Genomic DNA, 7120 nt, shown 5'->3' on the forward strand with positions numbered 1-7120 from the left:
GGGCGCGGCTCGGCGCCCAGCAGCCGCTCGGGCTGCCCGCCTCGGGGGCGGAGCCGCGGCGCTCAATTTGCTTAATATATTCCCGGGGCGGCACCGTTCCCTGCGTGGGGTCGGTATCGCGCCCATCCGCGAGCGTGGCGCTCCTCCAGGGCGGCCGGCGGCCTCCCTGTCTGTGCGCCCCCTGCGGAGTCCAGCAAGGGGGAAACGGGGACCGGCGGACGCAGCTCGCTCTGTCCGAGAAGGCCTCCCGCCTGGTGCCTCATATAAGGCGGCGGGGGCGAAGTTAGGACGCCGGGATGTTCTGAAGACCTGCTCGCTAGGCCACGCACGGAGGACACTGGTTCCTCAAGGGCCCCGCGCCCGCCTAGGGGAAAGTCCCCGGACCGCCGGCAGAGAGTGCCGGGCGCTGCCAGCGCCCTCGCCCGCCCCCACCTCACGCAGCTCCCGCCGAGACGCCCCCGGGCCGAGCGGGTGAGCGCGGGGCGGGCTCTCGTCACGGCCACAGACACGCAGGTAGTGCGCAGGCGCACTAACAGAACGGGGCTCACTCTCAGGCCATCCCCTTTTACCGGCCCCGGCTCCCCCTCGGCGGGGCGGTGCCCGAGCCCCGGTGGGCCGGGCTGGACTACCCCGGCGGCGGAGCTCCCGGGGAAGAACTTACCGCTGCGTGGTAACTGCCCCGGCGGAGCGGAGTTGCTCGCAGGAAGGGCAAAGCACGCGTGGGGACGCAGTGGTGCTCCGGCGGGCAGGACGCGCCGTCCCGCCGCCCCCCTTCTCCTGGTGCCCACTGGGCTTGCAGGGTGCCTCCTGGCGTACGGACTCGGTCGGGGAGGCGCTCGGCCGAGGGAGCGCCTATCCCTGCCCGAAATGCTTCCCTTCCTTCCCTGCCCCAGGAGGAAGCAAGAGGCCGGCGGAAGTACCTTGTCACGTTCCTTTGCAGAAGTTGAACACCGGAGACGGCGGAGTCGGACGCGTGTCCGAGTGACAGCACAAAACCTGACACAGCGCAAACACCACGCTTCGCCAGCGCGGCGGTCCCTTAGGCGCACGCTGCCGTGCTGGGCGTACCCCGGCTCTCCCCTGCTCACCCGCACCTCCTCCGGGAAGGCCGGCACGCTGACCAGCGAGCGCCACCAGTGTTACCTGCCCACGCTAGGCAGACGCTCCCTGATGCTGGGCAAGATGCTGCTGCCTGCACGAAAGCACTAGCCGTGCTGATAAACCGAATTAATTTCGTAGGCAGTGCCGTTCTTGCCCCTAGTATGTCGAGCAAGTAACACATCACCGTGCTCGACCCCGTGGAATTAAGCCCTCCGCTGCCCTACAGTCAAGTCTGGCGTGAAACGCGACACAAGAGCGCTACCAGAGATCCCCAAAATAACATCAGGTTGACGCATCTGAGACTCAAAAAACATGATTAATGCTCCCCTTACCCAAGCAGCCCAGAGCCAACACTTCCTTCTGCTCGTGCTCTCTTGGTACTTTGGAAGCTCCTGTGAGGAGCCCAGGTCTGCTAAACTAGCAGCGTCTGTCTTGTTGGTCGAGCGACAGGCACATGGCCTATGTGTAGGCACAGTACAGTTTGCAAACCCCGCTGGTTTCCAGCCTCTGCCATTCTTCTTCCAGCAATATCCTCACGGTGACATCTTCCCAGCCGTGTCAGACCCCTGTGCTAGGCAGAGGAGACCAGTGTGCAGAGTGGGGAGTAGCTCTGCGCAGAACTGGCTACGACAGCTCTGACTGCTTCGCACAAGAGCTTTGTAAAGGATGCACGGGGGGCTGACAAACCACCTGGCTCGAGCTGTCATTTTGGTTGCTGTCTTAGCACTTGAACTACTTCAGTGTCTTTCTCTCTTCTCTCCTGTAATGCTTCATCTGATCAGCTACACATACATGGGAAAACAGAGATTTCAAATTAAAATGCTATCAAAGAACCCATCCCAAAAGAAACAACTAAACTAGGGCACACCTCTATGAAGTTCTCTGTTTTTTTGGTTGAGAAACTGTAATGAAATCCCAGTGTCCTAGTTTCATCTGCTAAAAAGGATATATCTAAGGCTCTATGAAGCTAACGTTTCATGAGCTGTCATCCCTCTGTAGTGCAGGTAGCACCTGCAGTGCAGGCTGAAGACCGCAGACAAGCTTGTGTAGACAAGCTGAAGCTTGTGCGGTGACTGATGTGGGTTTGTTTTTCTTTTTTGGCTCTAAAGGTTGCACTACAGCGCCTTAACAATGTGGGATGGTTTTGTTTGTGTGTGGACAAAATTCTCTCACGTGTAGTTTATGGTAAATGTTGGTCTTCACATTTGTTAACAGGAGAGAATACATCAAAAATCACACTCATGTTGACTGTAGATGACAATAAGCTGGCGTGATGTGGTCCAGAGACTGAGGGGAAAAAAGCACCCATTGAAAGAGTTTTGATGCTGTCTCTCTCTTTCACTAGTTAGATCTGTCCCCCAGCTTTAGAAGTTGCAAACTGCAGAGAAAATAACAGCAATATGTGCTTTGTAGATTTTTTAAGCTTTTCTTTCAGCCAAAATGTGCATTTTTGCAATGTTTTCCATAGTGTATAATATGCCATGAGCTTTGTCTATTTAACAACAATTAACTTGTATTTGTGTGCCTTCTAGATGGTTCTATCAGTTGCCACTGCCACAGCAAAGGTATTGCCATTAGCTAGGTTCTGTGTTTTTAAGAAAATCTTGTAATTTATGCCTGTTACCCTTGCACCACCCCCCATTTTACATCTGCTGTCAGGAAGTATCAATTATTAGGTTGTGATTAATTCCGCTCCTCTTCCTTGCATGAATTTAAACCTGTGATTGCAGGAAGACAAGCTACTGCACGTGGCTGAGCTGGGCTACTTGCCAGTGTAAGGCGGGCCTAAGCAGAGTGTTACCAGCACTTGCACGTGACTATTCAGACATACGGCTGGCCTTTCGTACGTGACGGCAGAGGTTTCCACCTGCACTGAAGACACACGCATATACAAGCATTCAGAAAAACAGGTTTTATGTTGATACCTGGTAATAGTTTCAAATATGTCGTAGGCTGATTTTGAAAATGGCACATCATAATTTCTGAGCACAACTGCCTGTTGCTAAGGCAATGGGAGATTGAGTTCCAGTGGTTACCTCCAGTAACATTCCTGCAACTAAAAAAGCATTGTTCAGCTCTAACATCTGAGCCTACAGCCCTTTAAAGTTTCAACTGTCACTAATGGTCAAGTAACGTTAACTGTTAGGCCCAAGTAGACTGCAAAATGACTTGTTTTAAATACTACTCTCAGAAATTAATCACATTGGGCAAAAGATACTTTGTCACTAGTAAGAAAGCCGATCTAACCAATGTTTGCCCCGTTTTCTAAATCCTCTGGTATTTTGCATTTTAGCTGCAGTCTAGGAGACAAACTATGTTCAGTCAGATGCTGCTCATATTTTGACAAGAGCCTTCCACCCCAAATCCTTCCTTAATTTGGAGCAAATGTCACATTTTTGTTTATTATTTTGGGGAAGAGGATGGTTGAGAGGCTAGGGATCTGTTTATCTTGTTTAACCAATAATTTTTCTCACAATTACAACTGAATAATAAAGCAAATGTAAACTCTGTCAGTTCTTGGAAAAAAGTATATATCAGTCATATGTTAGTAGTATAGAATAACACTAATTTTTGGTAACTTGGAGTAAGTGGTGGCACTGAAAAATCTGCATAGCAGCAGTACCCCTAAGAAACATATAATGCAGATGACTTGGTGCTACAGAGTTGTTTTGAAGATATGAAATTACTCTCTGGTGCTATTTGCAGTGACTTTTCAGTTGCACTAGAGATGAATCATTTATACTAGGTTTGGATAAGCAGATTCCAAAGAGAAAAAAACCAATCCACACTAGGAGGGAAATAAAATGAGGCTTCCTCCTGTTTGGTGTGGAGTTTTAATGATGTATGGCAAAACTCTATTTGAGTTTTCAGGGGAACTCTGAAATTCATAAATGGTAACTATAGACATGTAATTACCCCATTTCCACATATGGAGTGGAATTCATTTCACTGACATCTCTGACAACAGACCTGGGCTGCCCTTACAGTCAATGGAGACGTTTTTAGGGCAAGACCTATTTATACTGATATTGTCTCTCATTCAATGTATTTGGCTGGATGATTCTCACCTTTATTTCCTGAGTTTGAAAGGAAAATCAACATACACATACAGGCAAGTATTATGAACATCTTAAGCCATCAACTACTGAAACTTCCTGCAGGTGCACCGCCTGCCCTCATTTCACAATCTTGATTACAAAGCTGTGATTGTGTATGTTTGTTCCTCACAAAAGGAAGAACTAAGAGTGTGTTTTTCACATGCCCTGTGCTGAGTAGCAGAATCACAGAAATGCAGCATGCATGTTAGTGTGTATCTCAGGTAAAAGCACACAAAAAATCCTTTGTTTATTGTGGGCAAAAAGGGGCTCAGTTATTTTCCATTAAAGTCACCTGGATTCCTCCATTTACTTGAATGGAAGAGGATCAAGCTTCAGAGCTCAAGTAAGACAATAAAGATGGTTGCCACATATTTGCATAAGATTAACTTGTTACCATTCCTCACCTGCCTTCCCTAAACACCATCTGCACACTTCGTGAGTTGTTTGGCGTGGTGATTGGCTCTGAAGCCAGAAAGCAAATCCACCCATCATTTATGCTTTAAAACAGTAGGTAAGGAAGAAGAGTCACTGTCTGAAAGCTGTTTCCTGGAGAGGAGAACAGAGACTTGTTACTTCAGCCACAAGTGGACAGATCCGTGTTGGAAATGACAGGGAATGATCCATGTGGCTCTACCCATCACAGCAGCCAGATGCTGCCCCTCAGCTGGTTCCCTCCTCTAAGGAGCTGCAGTTCCTAGGCCAGTCAGCATGCTCCACAGCACCTGTGAGATGTTGGTGTTGTCCACCTCCTGCCAACTTCCAGAGGGCATTCTGAACAGAGCGGATACTCTCAAAAAGGAGCAGTGAGGTTCTGCTCAAAACAAAGTGACAATATGTCAGTATGCTCTGATGGAAGCAATGATGTCATATAAAAGTGAATTCCTTAATATCTCCAGCCTTGGGCCTATCAACTTCTCAAAACACTTTTGGGTACAGTCATGGGATGAGAGTATGGAAGCTGAATGGGAAGAACTGTAAAAATAGGTAAATAGTTATTACAAAACAAAGCACAAAGTACACATAGTTTGCACACTTTACTCCATTTTTCACTCTGCTTACGGTGAGATAAACAGAACCCATCAGTTCGAAGAAAAAAGATGAGCTGGATATTGCAGCTGCCTTCTTCCCCATGTTAATACAAGTCAACTGATAGCTAATTTGGGCTCAGGAAGAGATTTTCTTTTAGAGCATATTGACAGAAAACTTGGAACGTCTCCAGGTTTTGAAAAGATGTTTGCATTTGGATGAGGAAGAACATACATCTCCTGATCAGTGCGGGATGTTTATTACTTGTTGCTACAGAGCTCTTTGATAGAGCTGAGGGTGAGGCTAGCTGGGAAAAAAACACATGCCCGTGTTTTCAGGAAATGTACTGGTTTAGTTTATCACCTTATTGAAATTATCTGATGTTAGGCCATGTCTTATTTTTAGGTGTCCTACACTTGTGTAAATGAAAGAGAAAAATAGTAATGGTTGTTTCCATATGATTTGTGTTCCACCAGATAAATCAAGGCTAATATTTAAGGAAAATCAAAAGTGATTACAACTGCCATTACAGGGAAGTATCTTTTTTGGATGACCTGTTGTTAGAGAAGTTTTCAAGAATAGCTACAAACACGCTACTATATCTGTAGCTCTGACAAGGACAGCCTCTTCCTGGAATATCACCTATATGAAGGTCAGCTATGGCCTTTCTATACAACTTTTCTATGGCTTATAGCTTTCTTCAGCTGACTTTTTAAAAAGCCCATCTGGCTTGTACTCATTCTTTCTTTTCTTTGCATTTCTCTTCTTGGTATCTTGGAGAATTCTTCATCCTCTTCATCCCATGGAAACCAGAGAAGCATACCCACCGAGAAATATATATCATCGAAAATCAGTTCTGTTCCATTTACTTAAAAGAAGCACCCTGTGATCATCCTTTGAGCATTTCCACTAAATGCTAAGTAGGTCTTTCACACTTACAGCCCCTTATGGACTTATCCTCATCAATAATGCTGCTTTTCATTATTTCTTCCACAGGCTGAAACTCTTCCTGGGGTATCAATGGAAAGAAAAAAAAGTCTAACCAACTTGTGTATTATTAGGTGAAACAGGACAGGAATCAGCTATGGTTTCAGGATGTAAAATCAGGATTATGAAAGATGAGAGGCAAAACTGCAAATGGGGAAAATAAGATTTGGATTAAATATCTAGAAATATTTTAGCATAGTAAAATCTACAATATAATGAAATAATCTTTCACAAAAAGAAGGGGAGTACTCTGATTGGCACTTTAAAAAACTATACTGGGAAATGATAAAGTTGGGATCTATTCTCCATGAAAAATTGAGGTAGTTTAGAGACATATAAATAAATCTAAATAAACTGAACATAGGACGTCTGTGTATTATTTACTCTTGGAAGACAACCATTGAGGCGGGTTTTATGCAATACACCCTAATAACACAACCCTGATACCACTGTGACTATCAACCGCAAGCTGACAATTCTCCACTCAGTGGAGAGGGCTGGTGGAAATGTATGGTCATTCTGCCTGTCCACCTCTACAAATAGCAGGGTTTTGCTCTATCATGCCTCTTCTTATCTCCAGATTATTCTCACAAACAGACATCGAAAGAAGAGACATGGTTGGGTCGCAGATGCTATCAACCTGCAAACTTGAGTCCAATACATCAAAATTCTCCAGTGCTTGCTCCTAGCCATTCTGAGGCATGATCAAACCAGAGAATTCATCCTGCTACTCTTGCTTTCCTCCCTGCTGAGGCTTCAAACATGCAGCAAGCTGAGGCTTCTTTTCCTGGGGAAATCTGGTCTAACATTACTGCTGCATTCTTAAGACTACTCAAAATTTAAATCTTTTAGTGTTCAAAAGCAGCAGATAACATTTAAAGTCAGGAAACGCTAGCTGATCTCTGCTG

This window comes from Haliaeetus leucocephalus, unplaced genomic scaffold (genome assembly GCF_000737465.1).
Source record: "Haliaeetus leucocephalus isolate CR32 unplaced genomic scaffold, Haliaeetus_leucocephalus-4.0 Scaffold284, whole genome shotgun sequence".
In the NCBI taxonomy this organism is placed as follows: Eukaryota; Metazoa; Chordata; class Aves; order Accipitriformes; family Accipitridae; genus Haliaeetus; species Haliaeetus leucocephalus.